The following is an 18,534-nucleotide window of genomic DNA, read 5'->3' as shown; positions in this document are numbered from 1 at the left end:
AAAAGGTATACATTGAGTGTACAAAACATTAGGAACACCTTCCTAATATTGTGTTGCGTCCCCTTTTTCCCTCAGAACAGCCTCAATTTATTTGGGCATGGACTACAAGGTGTCGAATATATTTCACAGAGATGCTGGCCCATGTTGACTCCAATGTTTCCCATAGTTGTGTCAAGTTGTCTGGATGTCCTTTGGGTGATGGACCATTCTTGATACACACAGGAATCTGTTGAGCGTGAAAAGCCCAGCAGCGTTGCAGTTCTTGACACACTCAAACCGGTGCACCTGGCCCCTAGGCTAGCATACCCCATTCAAAGGCACTTAAATATTTTGCCTTGCTCATTAACCCTGTGAATGGCACAGATTCACCCTTTTAATGGTACAGCTACGCAATTTGGGGCGGCAGGTAGCCTAGAGGTTAGAGCATTGAATTTGTAACCGAAAGGTTGCAAGATCAAATCCCCGAGCTGACAAGGTAAAAATCTGTCTTTCTGCCCCTGAACAAGGCAGTTAACCCACTGTTCCTAGGCCGCCATTGAAAACAAGAATTTGTTCTTAACTGACTTGCCCAGTTAAATAAAGGTCAAATTAAAACGACTGTCTCAATTGTCTCAAGGCTTAAAAATCCTTCTTTAACCTGTCTCCTCCCCTTCATCTACACTGATTGGTGGATGTAACAAGTGACATCAATAAAACATCATAACTGGGTTAACCTGGTCAGTCTATGGCATGGGAGGGGCAGGTGTTCCTAATGTTTTGTACACTCAATGTATTTAATTCATTTAAAAATAGATGTAGCAAATGCAGCCCCTGGGAGTTTTTTTTATATCTTGCTTTGTTTCTGGATACATTATGTTTATGTAAATGAGGGAGGTATAGCAATGATACTGTATGTAAACATTAGGCTTGCATTGTACCACAACATTTAGCTTAATGCCTATTTATTACTGTATATGTAGGCCTATAAAACCCTGTCATACCCTACCATTTCTCTCACTATACAGTAACAACTACGGTAGAGCATTGTGGTGGTACTGAAGCTTCTCTGAGAGAAAACAGATTCAAATGTTTACATGCCTGTGATTTCATTGCAGATTCATCTGGGATTCCAGTGCTTATTCTACTCAACACTGAACGTGAGAATTATCTCTCCCCCACACCAACTGTGCTGTTGGTAGTGGTAAAGGAACAGTGCCGAGTATCATGCCAAACCTGGATTATTTATGTAATTTTGTTCTGAACAGGCAAGAATGCTACCAGCAGCCCATTCTGAGCCACAGGTGGTCAAGAACTGCTGGGAGTCATACCACAGTTGTCCCTATTCTCTCTCTTTTCTCATTTAGCTTGAAATAATGAGGGGTATTAAAATATTTCATTTCTTTGTGTCTGAAAGAAAATAACATATTGGTTTTGCTTAAAAATGGCTGTACAGGCAACACAGTTTATATTCCATTCTGCTTTGACTGTGATTAAATGCTTGAGATCAAGTACGGTATTAATACTGAGGGTCAATGGCCATTGGCCTGTCTAAGCAAACACATTCTAGTCTAGACAGACAACATGCACAATGGCAGCAATCACAATACAAACTGGATATGCTTCCCAAAGTGCACATATCTTGCTGTTCAAAGTAAATACAAGGCTCTGGTCAAGGTGAAATGGTCTCAAATGGTACTTGAACTTTATTACAAGAATACCATTTATTTTCTGATTAAAGCTTTGGGGGCCGAAACACCCTCCTTTTAATCTTTAACGAATAATACCGTTATCAGCTATTAGTTGTGGGTTAGAATAATAACAATTGTTCTATTGGAATATGGATTTTTGGAATATAACTTATCATCTTACTTTGACCAATCTTTGAGGGTTGCAAACAAGTTATGTGGACCGCTTATACTGCTTATTATTCAAGATGTTTTGCTGTCAACTGACGGACACGCTGACTGGGATATTCTGGGTAGCCTCGGATAATGACATCGATGTATACACGAACACGGTGACTAAGTTCATCAGGAAGTGTATTTATACATCCTTTTCAGTACTCTAAATGCCCTGCTCCTACTCCCCACCATTGCTCCACACTCCTCCGTCCACCATCGGACTGCTTTCCTCCTCCTCCCTGAACTCTTAGGTATAACCTCAGTAGCTGCCCCCAAATCACCCAGTTATTCATAGTATCTACATCCCCTCTCATATCCATCCAAGCCATCGTCTGCTCATTAAAATTCCCACACCACATGACCTTACTTCTAACCTGCCCCCCCACATCTCTGTCCCTATGAACCACTACATATCCCTGTATGATAAACTCCAAAGTTGTTTTGAACTATGTTTCCTGTACACAAATCACATCAGGTTTAGCTGGCAAATGTGCATTTAACTGTTTGAACTTCTGCCCATTAGCCAACAGGCTTCGAGCATTCCATTGTAGTACTACCACCATAACTAAAATCCAGTAATACAGGACTCCACCGTCGGCTGATTGAGGTCATGTCGAACCTCTTCCTATGTCAACCCTGTTATACTGTCTCCCAGCCGCTTTCACTATTAGCTGAATCCCCTCTGTTTTAGACTCTACTTTAGCAGTGCTATTGACATTGCCTTTAAATTGTTTAACTTGGGTCAAACATTTTGGGTAGCCTTCCAAAAGCTTCCCACAATAAGTTGGGTGAATTTTGTCCCATTCCTCCTGACAGAGCTGGTGTGACTGAATCAGGTTTGTAGGCCTCCTTGCTCGCACACACTTTTCCAGTTCTGCCCACACATTTTCTATGGGATTGAGGTCAGGGCTTGTGATGGCCACTCCAATACCTTGACTTTGTTGTCCTTTAACCATTTTGCCACAACTTTGGAAGTATGCTTGGGGTCACTGTCCATTTGGAAGACCCATTTGCAACCAAGCTTTAACTGATGTCTTGAGATGTTGCTTCAATATATCCACATAATTTTCCACCCTCATGATGTCATCTATTTTGTGAAGTGCACCAGTCCCCCCTGCAGCAAAGCACCCCCACAACATGATGCTGCCACCCTCATGATTCACTTTTGGGATGGTGATCTTCGGCTTGCAAGCCTACCCCTTTTTCCTCCAAACATAACGATGGTCATTATGGCCAAACAGTTCTATTTTTGTTTAATCAGACCAGAGGACATTTCTCAAAAAAGTATGATCTTTGTCCCCATGTGCAGTTGCAAACCGTAGTCTAGCTTTTTTTATGGCGGTTTTGGAGCAGTGGCTTCTTCCTTGCTGAGCGGCCTTTCAGGTTATGTGGATATAGAACTCGTTTAACTGTGGATATAGATACTTTTGCACCTGTTTCTTCCAGCATTTTCACAAGGTCCTTTGCTGTTGTTCTGGGATTGCACTTTTTGCACCAAAGTACGTTCATCTCTAGGAGACAGAACGCGTCTCCTTCCTGAGCTGTATGACGGCTGTGTGGTCCCATGGTGTTTATACTTGCGTACAATTGTTTGTACAGATGAACGTTGTACCTTCAGGCGTTTGGAAATTGCTTTCCAAGGATGAACCTGTCATGTTTTGTCATAGATTGTCATGTCTTGTCCCTGTGCTTTCTCTTCTATTCGTTTCCCCCTGCTGGTCTTATTAGGTTCTTTCCCTCTCTCTATCTCTCTCCCTCTCTCTCTCTCTCTCTATCGTTCCGTTCCTGCTCCCAGCTGTTCCTCATTCTCCTAACTACCTCGTTTACTCTTTCACACCTGTCCCCTATTTTGCCCTCTGATTAGAGTCCCTATTTCTCCCTCTGTTTCCGCTTCTGTCCTTGTCGGATCCTTGTTTGCTGTACTGTGTTCTTGTTCCGTCCTGTCGTGTTTTTGCCTTCTTCAGATGCTGCGTGTGAGCAGGTGTCTCTATCAGCTACTACCTGCGCCAACCCGAAGCAACCTGCAGTTTGTGGCAGTTTCTCCTGTTGTTCCCCTCTACTGACTAGAGGATTTCAGTTATTCCTGTTTGGACATTTCCTGTGAAAGAATTCAGGATTTATCGTTTTTGTTAAGACTGGAATAAACTCTGTTTCTGTTAAGTCGCTTTTGGGTCCTCATTCACCTGCATAACAGAAGGATCCGACCAAGAATGGACCCAGCGACTACGGATCCTCGCAACTCAGCCGTCGAGATCCAGGGAGCGATGTTCGGCAGACACGAGCAGGAATTGTCTGCTGCTCGTCATGCCGTTGAGACCCTGGCCGCTCAGGTCTCCGACCTCTCAAGACAGTTTCAGAATCTCTGTCTCGAGCCACCAGCTACTTCCTGGTCTTCCAAGTCTCCGGAACCAAGAGTTAATAACCCACCGTGTTACTCTGGGCAGCCCACTGAGTGCCGCTCCTTTCTCACCCAGTGTGATATTGTGTTCTCTCTCCAGCCCAACACATACTCAAGAGAGAGAGCTCGGATCGCCTACGTCATATCACTCCTTACTGGACGGGCTCGGGAGTGGGGCACAGCTATCTGGGAGGCAAGGGCTGAGTGTACTAACGAGTATCAGAACTTTAAAGAGGAGATGATACGGGTTTTTGATCGTTCAGTTTTTGGGAAGGAGGCTTCCAGGGCCCTGGCTTCCCTATGTCAAGGTGATCGATCCATAACGGATTACTCTATAGAGTTTCGCACTCTTGCTGCCTCCAGTGCCTGGAACGAGCCGGCGTTGCTCGCTCGTTTTCTGGAGGGACTCCACGCTGAGGTTAAGGATGAGATTCTCTTCCGGGAGGTTCCTTCCAGCGTGGATTCTTTGATTGCACTCGCCATCCGCATAGAACGACGGGTAGATCTTCGTCACCGAGCTCGTGGAAGAGAGCTCGCGTTAACGGTGTTCCCCCTCTCCGCATCTCAACCATCTCCTCCCACTGGCTCAGGTATTGAGCCCATGCAGCTGGGAGGTATTCGCATCTCGACTAAGGAGAGGGAACGGAGAATCACCAACCACCTCTGCTTCTATTGCGGTTCTGCTGGACATTTTGTCATTTCATGTCCAGTAAAAGCCAGAGCTCATCAGTAAGCGGAGGGCTACTGGTGAGCGCTACTACTCAGGTCTCTCCATCAAGATCCTGTACTACCTTGTCGGTCCATCTACGCTGGACCGGTTCGGCAGCTTCCTGCAGTGCCTTGATAGACTCTGGGTCTGAGGGTTGTTTTATGGACGAAGCATGGGCTCGGAAACATGACATTCCTCTCAGACAGTTAGGGGAGCCCACGCCCATTTTCGCCTTGGATGGTAGTCTCCTCCCCAGTATCATATGTGAGACACTACCGTTAACCCTCACAGTATCTGGTAACCACAGTGAGACCATTTCCTTTTTGATTTTTCGTTCACCTTTTACACCTGTTGTTTTGGGTCATCCCTGGCTAGTATGTCATAATCCTTCTATTAATTGGTCTAGTAATTCTATCCTATCCTGGAACGTTTCTTGTCATGTGAAGTGTTTGATGTCTGCTATCCCTCCTGTTTCTTCTGTCCCCTCTTCTCAGGAGGAACCTGGTGATTTGACAGGAGTGCCGGAGGAATATCATGATCTGCGCACGGTCTTCAGTCGGTCCAGAGCCACCTCGCTTCCTCCTCACCGGTCGTATGATTGTTGTATTGATCTCCTTCCGGGGACCACTCCCCCCCGGGGTAGACTATACTCTCTGTCGGCTCCCGAACGTAAGGCTCTCAAAGATTATCTGTCTGTTTCTCTCGACGCCGGTACCGTTGTGCCTTCTTCCTCTCCCGCCGGAGCAGGGTTTTTTTTTGTTAAGAAGAAGGACGGTACCCTGCGCCCCTGCGTGGATTATCGAGGGCTTAATGACATAACGGTTAAGAATCGTTATCCGCTTCCCCTTATGTCGTCAGCCTTCGAGATTCTGCAGGGAGCCAGGTTCTTTACTAAGTTGGACCTTCGTAACGCTTACCATCTCGTGCGCATCAGGGAGGGGGACGAGTGGAAAACGGCGTTTAACATTCCGTTAAGGCATTTTGAATACCGGGTTCTGCCGTTCGGTCTCGCTAATGCTCCAGCTGTCTTTCAGGCATTAGTGAATGATGTACTGAGAGACATGCTGAACATCTTTGTTTTCGTTTACCTTGACGATATCCTGATTTTTTTCACCGTCACTCCAGATTCATGTTCAGCACGTTCGACGTGTCCTCCAGCGCCTTTTAGAGAATTGTCTCTATGTGAAGGCTGAGAAGTGCGCCTTTCATGTCTCCTCCGTCACATTTCTCGGTTCTGTTATTTCCGCTGAAGGCATTCAGATGGATCCCGCTAAGGTCCATGCTGTCAGCGATTGGCCCGTCCCTAAGTCACGTGTTGAGTTGCAGCGCTTTCTCGGGTTCGCGAATTTCTATCGGCGTTTCATTCGTAATTTCGGTCAAGTGGCAGCCCCTCTCACAGCCCTTACTTCTGTCAAGACGTGCTTTAAGTGGTCCGGTTCCGCCCAGGGAGCTTTTGATCTCCTCAAGAAGCGTTTTACATCCGCTCCTATCCTTGTTACTCCTGACGTCACTAAACAATTCATTGTCGAGGTTGACGCTTCAGAGGTGGGCGTGGGAGCCATTCTGTCCCAGCGCTCCCATTCTGACGATAAGGTCCATCCTTGCGCGTATTTTTCTCATCGCCTATCGCCGTCGGAACGCAACTATGATGTGGGTAACCGCGAACTGCTCGCCATCCGCTTAGCCCTAGGCGAATGGCGACAGTGTTTGGAGCAGTGGTTCTTAACCTTGTTGGAAGTACTGAACCCCACCAGTTTCATATGCGCTTTCACCGAACCCTTGTTAATTGGAAAAATAAAATGTGATTTTTTTTTTCAAATTCAAAACATAGGTATATATTTTACTGGTGAACAGTGCATCAACATCACTGTGTTCAAAGAACAAAATCATCAAAACATGATTTTCAAACAAAAACATAATAATGAATATTTACTGAAAATCAGTGTGACTTCTGCTGTTGCCTTTCAGAGACCAGTTCAGAAATGCGCGGCTTCACCTTGGCAAGTGCCACTCTCATGTCCTTTTCGCAACAAAGTCTGTTCCTTTTCTTCGTTTTTATGTCCAGCATCCTCAAAGGATTGCTCGCAAAGATATGTTTTAACAAACGGTATCAAAAAATCTCCAGAGCTTTCTCAGCAATAACAGGGTACGTTACCATTTGTTGACACCAAAACGTTGAAAGCGTTGTTGTTCTGAAGAGTTGCTGTTGAACCTGGCTCTGCTGAATTTCAGAGATTTCATCGAGGTATTCATCATTGACATCTGTTTTAACACTAAACGTGAACGGCTGTCTCACCCTCTCTTGTAGAGAAGTATCCATTGAGACTTTGCAAGCTCATCAAAGTGCGTGGCAATTGCTTGCTTCAGTTCCGCGGGTACAGAAATTTCTCAGATTCCAGATACATCTTCGATCTTACTTACACAGTCGTCCTGCAGGGGAAAGTTTGCAAAGTTATCGTTCTCTGTTCGTCGTTTCCATAACGGTAGGTTTTTTTGAAAAGCCTTCAGGTTTTCCTCCGCTTCGATGATGTTGACTCCACCGCCCTGCATCTTTTGATTGAGAGCTGTGAAGATACCAGCCATGTACGCTAAAATGAGAATGAACTCATGCATGACAACGTTGGTGCTCTTGCAAAAACAGGGCTAATTCCACACGCACGACAAAAACACGATTCAGCGCCTGTCCCCGGGATAACCACCGAACGATAGAATGGTACAGAAGTACCTCGAATTCAGAGCCCATTTCTTTACACAGCTCACTGAAGATGCAGTGCCTCAGAGCACTAGTTCGCACATAGTTCACGCATTCCACTACAATTTTTAATACTTCTGCCAGTTTTGGAGGAAAGGTTTTTGTTGCCAACGCATGCCTGTGCAGAATACAATGCGTAACAATGATGTGTGGTGCATCGGCTTTCACTAGCGCACCAAAACCAGACTTTCTTCCCAGCATGACTGGAGCTCCATCCGAAACAAACTGCAGAAACCATACCCACGAAAGATTGTTGTCTTTGAAGAAGTCATCCACAAGTTTCTTTACATCGGCTGCCTTAGTTGTTGTTGTCTTTCACATAGCGCACGAATACAGCAAGCTGGCTTATATTGGAAACGTCTGTGGTCTCGTCGAGTTGAAAGCTGAATTTTGCCGGGCTTGAAATCAGATCTGCAACTACTTGAGCCAAGATTTCTTTGCTCATGTCCTCTATTCTGTCGCTGATGGTGTCATTTGGAAGAGGAATTTGGGATAACTTCAGCCTCTTTTCCCAGCATGGTATTCGCCATCTTCAACACAGCTGGTTTTATGAGTGTTTCACCAATGGTGTGTGGTTTGCCCTGCTTTGCGATCAGGTAAGCAACTTCGTACGATGCTGTGAGGATCGGTTTGTTGATGGGTACAAAGCCGAGAACAGGCAGTGTAGCCTTTTCATCTAATCTGGCTGGCTATCTTCACCTTGACTACAGCGAGCGTTGTGTTGTATCTCCATGCAGCTTAAGGAAGTGTTCTCTTAGTTTTGCCAGTGCTAGACTAGAATTGCTCAACTTGACATTGCAAATCATGCAGTTAGGACGCTGACAACCATCACGTTCCGTTATACATGTGAATCCATATTGTACATATTCGTCCGACCACTTTCTTTTTTTCCTCAACATAGTAAGTATGAAGGGATAAAAATATTAAGAAAGAAATCACAAGACGTACCATCACAAGTCGACTTCTGAGCGCACCAAATTCCCTGCAGCACAGATAGGCCAAGCGATGTAGCGTGATCACCTACAGCAAATGATGGCCAAGCGGGGCGTGTCATCATGAATCATATGAGTCAGATGTGTGTCTTGACCTCCGCCGAACCCCTGAGACTGACTCACCAAACCCCTGGGGTTCGATCGAACCCAGGTTAAGAACCACTGGTTTGGAGGGAGTTCTGTCGTTTGATTGGTGCTTCCGTCAGTCTCTCTTCCGGTTTTCATCCCCAGTCTAACGGTCAAGCAGAACGGGCCAATCAGACGATTGGTCGCATATTACGCAGTCTTTCTTTTCGAAACCCTGCGTCTTGGGCAGAACAGCTCCCCTGGGCAGAATACGCTCACAACTCGCTTCCTTCGTCTGCTACCGGGCTATCTCCTTTTCAGAGTAGTCTTGGGTACCAGCCTCCTCTGTTCTCGTCCCAGCTCGCCGAGTCCAGCGTTCCCTCCGCTCAGGCTTTTGTCCAACGTTGTGAGCGCACCTGGAGGAGGGTCAGGTCTGCACTTTGCCGTTATAGGGCGCAGACTGTGAAAGCCGCCAATAAACGTAGGATTAAGAGTCCTAGGTATTGTCGCGGTCAGAGAGTGTGGCTTTCCACTCGTAACCTTCCCCTTACGACAGCTTCTCGCAAGTTGACTCCGCGGTTCATTGGTCCGTTCCGTATTTCTCAGGTCGTTAATCCTGTCGCAGTGCGACTTCTTCTTCCGCGACATCTTCGTCGCGTCCACCCAGTCTTCCATGTCTCCTGTGTCAAGCCTTTTCTTCGCGCCCCCGTTCGTCTTCCCTCCCCCCCCGTCCTTGTCGAGGGCGCACCTATTTACAGGGTACGGAAGATCATGGACATGCGTTCTCGGGACGTGGTCACCAGTACTTAGTGGATTGGGAGGGGTACGGTCCTGAGGAGAGGAGTTGGGTTCCATCTCGGGACGTGCTGGACCGTTCGTTGATCGATGATTTCCTCCGTTGCCGCCAGGGTTCCTCCTCGAGTGCGCCAGGAGGCGCTCGGTGAGTGGGGGGGTACTGTCATGTTTTGTCATAGATTGTCATGTCTTGTCCCTGTGCTTTCTCTTCTATTCGTTTCCCCCTGCTGGTCTTATTAGGTTCTTTCCCTCTCTCTATCTCTCTCCCTCTCTCTCTCTCTCTCTATCATTCCGTTCCTGCTCCCAGCTGTTCCTCATTCTCCTAACTACCTCGTTTACTCTTTCACACCTGTCCCCTATTTTGCCCTCTGATTAGAGTCCCTATTTCTCCCTCTGTTTCCGCTTCTGTCCTTGTCGGATCCTTGTTTGCTGTACTGTGTCCTTGTTCCGTCCTGTCGTGTTTTTGCCTTCTTCAGATGCTGCGTGTGAGCAGGTGTCTCTATCAGCTACTACCTGCGCCAACCCGAAGCGACCTGCAGTTTGTGGCCGTTTCTCCTGTTGTTCCCCTCTACTGACTAGAGGATTTCAGTTATTCCTGTTTGGACATTTCCTGTGAAAGAATTCAGGATTTATCGTTTTTGTTAAGACTGGAATAAACTCTGTTTCTGTTAAGTCGCTTTTGGGTCCTCATTCACCTGCATAACAGAACCAGACTTGTGGAGGTCTACAATTTCTTTTCTGACGTCTTGGCTGATTTCTTGATTTTCCATCGATGTCAAGCAAAGAGAAACTGAATTTGAAGGTAGGCCTTGAAATACATCTACAGGTGCACCTCAAATTGACTCAAATGATGTCAATTAGCCTGTAAGAAGCTTCTAAAGCCATGAGGACATTTTCTGGAATTTTCCAATCTGTTTAAAGGCACAGTCAACTTAGTGTATGTAAACTTCTGACCCACTGGAATTGTGATACAATGAATTGTAAGTGAAATAATCTGTCTGTAAACAATTGTTGGAAAAATTACTTGTGTCATGCACAAAGTAGATCTCCTAACGGACTTGCCCAACTATAGTTTGTTAACAAGAAATTTGCAGATTGGTTGAAAAACAAGTTTTAATTACTAAAACGTAAGTATATGTAAACTTCTGACTTTAACTGTGAGATGAGTAAAGCAGTATGTAAACATTATTAACTAGACTAGTGTTCCATTATTAAAGTGGCCAGTGATTCCAAGTCTATGTGTATAGAGGAGCAGCCTCTAAGGTGCAGGGTTGAGTAACCGGGTGGAAGCTGGCTAGTGATGGCTTTTTGATGTCCTTGAGATAGCGAAGCTGTTTTTCATTCTCTCGGTATCAGCTTTGATGCACCTGTACTGACCTCGCCTTCTGGATGAGCGGGGTGAACAGGCCGTGGCTCAGGTGGTTGATGTCCTTAATTAACTTTTGTCCTTCCTGTGACATTGGGTGCTGTGGGTGTCCTGGAGGGAAGGTAGTTATTCCCCGTATAATGCTTTGGGCAGACCCCACCACCCTCTGAAGAGACCTTCACTTGCGGGCAGTGCACTTGCCATACCAGGTGGGGATAAAGCCCGACAGGATGCTCTCAATTGTGCATCTTTAAAGGTTTGTGAGGGTTTTAGGTGCGAAGCCAAATTTCTTCAGCCTCCTGTTGCGCCTTCTTCACCACACTGTCTGTGTGGGTGGACCATTTCAAATTTTCAGTCATGTGTAGGCCGAGGAACTTCAAGCTTTCCACCATCTCCACTGTGATCCAGTCGATGTGGATAGGGGCATGCTCCCTCTGCTGTTTTCTGATGTCCACAATCAGCTCCTTTGTTTTGTTGACGTTTAGTGGGAGGTTATTTTCCTGACACCACTCTCCCAGGGCCCTCACCTCCTCCCTGTAGACTGTCTCATCATTATTGATAATCAGGCATACTACTGTTTTGTCGTCTGCAAACTTGATGATTGAGTTGGAGGCGTGCATTGCCATGCAATCATGAGTGAACAGGGAGTACAGGAGAGTGCTGAGCACGCACCCTTGTGGGGACCCTGTGTCTACCTTCACCCCCTGGGGGCTGCCCATCAGAAAGTTCAGGACCCAGTTGCACAGGGCGGGATTCAGACCCAGTGCCCCAAGCTTAATGATGAGCTTGGAGGGTACTGTGGTGTTGAATGCTGAGCTATAGTCAATGAACAGCATTCTCATATAGGTATTCCTCTTGTCCAGATGGGATAGGGCAGTGTGCAGTGTGATGGCGATTGCATCGTCTGTGGATCAATTGGTTGCGGTAAGAAAATTGAAGTGGGTCTAGGGTGTCAGTTAAGGTAGAGGTGATATGATTCTTAACTAGCCTCTCAAAGCACTTCACAATGACAGATGTACATGCTTTGGGGCGATAGTTATTTAGTTCAGTTACCTTTGCTTTCTTGGGTACAGGAACAATGGTGGACATCTTGAAGCAAGTGGGGACAGCAGACTAGAATATGGAGGGATTGAATATGTCCATAAACACTCCAGCCAGCTGGTCTGCGCATGCTCTGAGGACGTGGCTACTGTTGCCGTCTGGGCAAGCAGCCTTGCAAGGGTTAACAAGCTTAAATGTCTTACTCACATCGGCCATGGAGAAGGAGAGCCCACAGTCCTCGTTAGCGGGCCACGTCGGTGGCACTGTGTTATCAAGAAAGCAGGCAAAGAAGTTGTTTATCTTGTCTGCGTCGCAACATTGGTATCATTATTGTGGCGATTGCTGTTTATCGAATAATTAACTGTGTTTATAATTACGTGATTAAATTAATCAGGCAACCATTAACTCAGTAACCTGGGGAACCATGGGAAAAGTTTGTTTAATGAGTTACTATTTCCCAAATTAACACAAAGAATATCAGAATATCAATTTCATAGCAGTTGCCAATGAATTAATTCCCGAATCAGTCTCATCCTGAACGTCGCAATTCTGCACAAACCCGGGTCTCACTAAATCATTCCTTACCACACCAATTGAGTTGATTACTTATTTACTAACAAGCTAAATGATAATATAATATAAAATACACATACACACACAGTCTAGGTTATTGATTAGAACATAGTACAATGAAACAGGTCCCTAGAGGACCAACACAATATGACATGTGTTACACAAAATGGGGATTTAGAGAGAGAGAGAGAGAGAGAGAGAGAGAGAGAGAGAGAGAGAGAGAGAGAGAGAGAGAGAAGCACACTTGGATACACTGGTAAACTATGCTTAGTTTAGCCCAAACACCTTTCCTTGATCTGCTGCTCTTATGGATCATAATTATAATTATGTAATTACTTGTTGAAGGTCTCCATTGAGTATTTCTTCATGGACTGAGTTCCATTTAGGAGGTTAAGCCAATGACCTTCAACTCCGATGATGGCACCTCCTTCGTTACTGGGTGTAAGTCTCTGATTGTCCACATGATGTCAGTGTCCTTTCTCTTAGTGGTTTGGGGTATGAGGGCCGTGGAGACAACCGATGAATTGAAGAGAATAACTGGCTGGCTGGTTCTTCTTGAATTTCCCTTCTTAGGTGTAGTAATCAAACGTAGCCTTGATTGTTAAGAGGTTCCTTTGTCCGGTTCCTCGCGTTGCGTTTGTGGGGTTGTGACTATCTTAGATCATGCTGCAGCTGTGGTCCGTTTTAGTCTATGTGTCACGTCCTGACCTTAGTTCCTTTTTTATGTCTCTGTTTTAGTTTGGTCAGGGCGTGAGTTGGGGTGGGCATTCTATGTTTTTGTCCTATGTTTTGTATTTCTGTGTTTGGCCTGGTATGGCTCCCAATCAGAGACAGCTGTTGATCGTTGTCTCTGATTGAGAACCATACTTAGGTAGCCTGTTTTCCCACTATGATTGGTGGGTAGTTGTTTTTGTGTCTGCACCAGACAGAACTGTTTCAGTTTTGTTCATTCTCTTTGTTGTTTTATTATTCAGTGTTCAGTTCAAAATAAAAAGATGAACACGTACCACGCTGCACCTTGGTCCGATCCTTCTACCACCAACAGCCGTTACACTATGTAAATTCTTACTCACATGTTTTATATACCCGGGTCACAAAGGGGCATTTCCGTCTTTATGGCAAATTCTCTGGGGCATATCTAGTTACGAGGAAAGGTATCACTATGTACTATGATCTCGTTAGGCAACTAAAATCATAGTTCATTGTTACAAAAATATTGTCTTTGATCTAGATATTTTCTAAACACCATGTACATATTAATGAAAACTCTTGAAGTTACAATGTTTTCGTTATAATGTTGTCCTTTAACTTTTAATAACATAACAAAAACAATATTCATTTTAATATTTCATCTATCATTGTTACCATCATTTTGGCTGATGAATAAATATAATGTCCCAAAGTCAATTTATTGCATGTTACCGTTCTGAGTTAGATTCGCCATAGGCCCACCATACATTCCAATCCTCCACACAGAGGAAAAAGGATTTATCTGCTACATTAAGATTTACAATGGGCGTGAGGTGTCATAACCCCCCCATCAATCCCGTGTCTGCGACCTAGCTACTTTTCCTTTGTAGTGCATGATTGTCTGTAGACCCTGCCACATACGTCTCGTGTCTGAGCCATTGAATTGCGACTCCACTTTGTCTATGTTCTGATGTGTTGCCTGTTCGATTGTCTTACGGAGGGAATAACTACACTATTTGTATTCGGCCATATTCCCAGTCACCTTGCCATGGTTAAATGTGGTGGTTCATGCTTTCAGTTTTATACGAATTCTTCCATCTATCCACGGTTTCTGGTTTGGGTAGGTTTTAATAGTCACAGTGGGTACAACATCTACTATACACTTCCTGATGAACTAAGTCACCATATCCATGTATTCGTCGATGTTGTACTCAGAGGCTACACGGAACATATCCCAGTCTGCGTGATCAAAACAATCTTGAAGCATGGATTCCGATTGGTCAGACCAGCGTTGAATAGGCCTTTGCACGGGTACTTCCTGCTTGAGTTTCTGCCTATAGGAAGAGAGGAGCTGTTTTGTGAAGGGAGTAGTACACAGCATTGTATGAGATCTTCAGTTTCTTGGCAATTTCTCACATGGAATAGCCTTCATTTCTCAGAACAAGAATAGACTGACAAGTTTCAGAAGAATGTGATTTGTTTCTTGCCATTTTGAGCCTGCAACCGAATCCACAAATGCTCCAGATACTCAACTAGTCTAAAGAAGGCCAGTTTTATTGCTTCTTTAATCAAGATAACAGTTTTAAGCTGTGCTAACATAATTGGCGGCTCAGGAGAGGAGGAAGGCTCTGGCAGCGCTGGACAGGCGGGAGCACCTGTAGGAAGGAGACAGAGAGACATCTGGCTCCAGATACTCAACTAGTCTAAAGAAGGCCAGTTTTATTGCTTCTTTAATCAAGATAACAGTTTTAAGCTGTGCTAACATAATTGCAAAAGGGTTTTTTAATGATCATCAATTAGCCTTTTAAAATGATAAACTTGGATTAGCTAACACAACATGACATTGCAACACAGGAGTGATGGTTGCTGATTGTAACGGCAATGAGGAGAAGCGAGAACGATCGGAGGACCAATGTGCAGCATGGTAAGTGTCCATAACGTTTATTTTAAGATCTACCATACCAAATAAAGACAAAACAAAGGAAATAAAGGTCAGAACGTGACAGTAACCCCCCCCCCCCAAAGGCCGCAAAACCTGAACCTATAGGGGAGGGTCTGGGTGGGCGGCTGTCCGCGGTGGCGGCTCTGGCGCTGGACGTGGACCCCACTTCACGATAGTTCTTCCTCACCTCTTTATCCGCCTCCGTGGCCTCTTAAACACGGCGATTCTCGCGGCCGACCTCGGACTGGGGACCCTAGAAATGGGTCCCGAATGGACGGGAGACTCCGGTAGTGCCGGACAAGCGGGAGACAGGCGGGAGACTCCGGCAGCTTGACAGGTGGGAGACTCCGGCAGCTCCGGAGTGAAGGGTGATTCTGGCATCGCCTGGCTGACTGATGGCTCTCGCAGCTCTTGGCTGACTGGTGGCTCTGGCGGCTGCTGGCTGGCGGCTCTGGTGGCTCCTGGTTGGCTGGCGGCTCCTGGCTGACTGGCGGCTCTGGTGGCTCCTGGCTGACTGGCGGCTCCGGCGGCTCCTGGCTGACTGGCGGTTCTGGCGGCCCAGGACAGACGGGAGACTCTTGCGGCCCAGGACAGACGGGAGACTCTGGCGGCCCAGGACAGACGGGAGACTCTGGCGGCTCAGGACAGACGGGAGACTCTGGCGGCTCAGGAGAGGAGGAAGGCTCTGGCAGCGCTGGACAGGTGGGAGCACCTGTAGGAAGGAGACAGAGAGACAGCTTGGTGCGGGGGGCTGCCACCAGAGGGCTGTTGTGTGGAGGTGTCACTGGGTAGACCGGACCGTGCAGGCGCACCGGAGCTCTTGAGCACCGAGCCTGCCCAACCTTACCTGGTTGAATGCTCCCCGTAGCCAGGCCAGTGCGGCGAGGTGGAATAGCCCGCACTGGGTTGTGCTGGCGAACCGGGGACACCATGTGAAAGGCTGGTGTCATGTACGCCGGCTCGAGGAAACGCACTGGAGACCAGATGCATAGAGCCGGCTTCATGGCACCTGGCTCGATGCCAGGTGCCATGAAGCTAGAATGTACCGCAACGGTCTATGCACACGCACTGGGGAAACTGTGCGCTCCACCGCATAACACGATGCCTGCCCGGTCCCTCTCTCTCTCCAGTAAGCACAGGAAGTTGTCGCAGGTCTACTACCTGGCTTCGCCACACTCCCCGTGTCCCCCCCCCCAATACATTTTTTGGGCTGCCTCTCGGGCTTCCAGCCGCGCTGCCATGCTGCCTCCTCATACCAGCGCCTCTCTGCCTTCCCTGCCTCCAGCTCTGCTTTGGGGCGGCGATATTACCCTGGCTGTTCCCAAGGTCCTTTGCCGTCAAGAATCTCCTCCCATGTCCAGGAGTCCTGTGTTCTTTGCCACTGCTGCTGTTGCTGCCCTTTACCATGCTGCTTGGTCCTTTGTTGGTGGGTGTTTCTGTAACGGCATTCCTTCTCCTCTGAGGAGGAGAAGCGAGAAGGATCGGAGGACCAATGCGCAGCGTGGTAAGTGTCCATAACGTTTATTTTAAGATATAAGCTGAACACTATGAAAATACAAAACAATAAATGTGAACATGAACGAAACCAAAACAGTACCGTGTGGCAACAAACACACACAGGGAAAAAGTGAAACCCAGGCTACCTAAGTATGATTCTCAATCAGAGACAACTAACGACACCTGCCTGTGATTGAGAACCATACTAGGCTGAACTCAAAACCCCAACATAGACAAACACACATAGACTGCCCACCCCAACTCACGCCCAGACCATACTAAATAAAGACAAAACAAAGGAAATAAAGGTCAGAAGGTGACACTGACAATGGCTCGCATACGCCTATGTAGATATTCCATATAAAAATCAGCCGTTTCCAGCTACAATAGTTATTTACAACATTAACACTGTATTTCTGATCAATTTGATGCCATTTTAATGGGAAAAAAATGTGATTTTCTTTCAAAAAGAAGGACATCTCTAAGTGACCCCAAACTTTGGAACGGTTGTATATATATATATATATATATATATATTGCCTCGTAACTAGATATATTACATTTTTTTTTAACTTTCACTGAATGTTTCAATAAGTATTTGAATAACACTGGGTTAACTTTTTATTAACTCCAAGCACATATAGGACACATAGAATGTCATTTCCTTAGCCATTAACCAAGCAAACACATGTATTTTTTTTTGGTGACAGAATCAGTGAGATTCAAACCTATCCATGGAATTAGTCCACTGCACCACCTGGGTGGAGCTAGCATGCCATGTTTTTTAGTCTATACAAACAGACCCCATTTCAAAGGAAACTAGCACTCATTAAGATCAGGTGTAGCCAATTAGTGTGTGCGGCCAACGTAGGTTGACACTTGTCATGACTCTCGAGCAAGAGGCAGAACTGAGGAATTTTCCCTTTAGGTCAGCTGCAAAGTCAAAATCGGCTATTTAGTAAAAATGAATTAAAAACAAAAACGTTGTTTTTGCTCTTTATTTAAGGTTAGGGTTAACAGTGTGGTTAAGGTTAGAGTTAGGTTTAAAATCAGATTTTATAACTTTGGGGCTGTGCCAGCTAGTGACCACTGCAGAGCTGCCTCCAGAACAATATTCATGACGAAAAATGCTAACCAACACACCTAGAGGATAGAGAGAGTTTTGTAGATGCTGAGAACGGAATGTATGTTTTTAAATAACATTCTTAGAACATTCCCTGAAATGTAACGTTTTCTTTAGGTTTTTATGGAAAGTTTTCTTAATGTTCTCAGAACAATTTGAGAACGTGACTTTAAATAAAACTATGAGGAAACCTGTAGAAAACGTTACGCTGAAGTACTGAAAATCCCACAGAAGATTGTTGTTTCTTAATGTAATCTGAACTATTTGAGAACGTTCCCAATGTCATAACAGTTGGAGAATGTTTCAGAAACTTTACCAAAATTGAAATGTAACCATGTTTACATTTTCAGGAAATGTTCTGTTTAAAGTAATGAAATAGAAAGAAATTTGAGTTTTTTGTCAAGTTCCTTAAATGTGCTGAGGAGGTTCCATAGCTAATCAACTATCCTGCACCATTCCCAGAAAGTTGTGGGAAGGTTGTGTGCAAAATAACCATAGGACAACCAAGCTATAAAAAACATATGGTTCTCAGAACGTTATGTGCTAGCTGGGATTACTGAACATGGCTCATCGTTAGTCCATAACAGCTGGCATAGCTGTAGACTTTATCCATCCCATTTGGAAAGTACGATGTGGCACGACACCCAAGAGAGAAAAACACTCTCCCACCTAAACTATTCAGCCTTGACCACGATAAGGGCTGATTCTTG

The sequence above is a fragment of the Oncorhynchus gorbuscha genome, linkage group LG24 (genome assembly GCF_021184085.1).
Source record: "Oncorhynchus gorbuscha isolate QuinsamMale2020 ecotype Even-year linkage group LG24, OgorEven_v1.0, whole genome shotgun sequence".
Taxonomy (NCBI): domain Eukaryota; kingdom Metazoa; phylum Chordata; class Actinopteri; order Salmoniformes; family Salmonidae; genus Oncorhynchus; species Oncorhynchus gorbuscha.
This window is presented reverse-complemented; position numbering follows the sequence as displayed.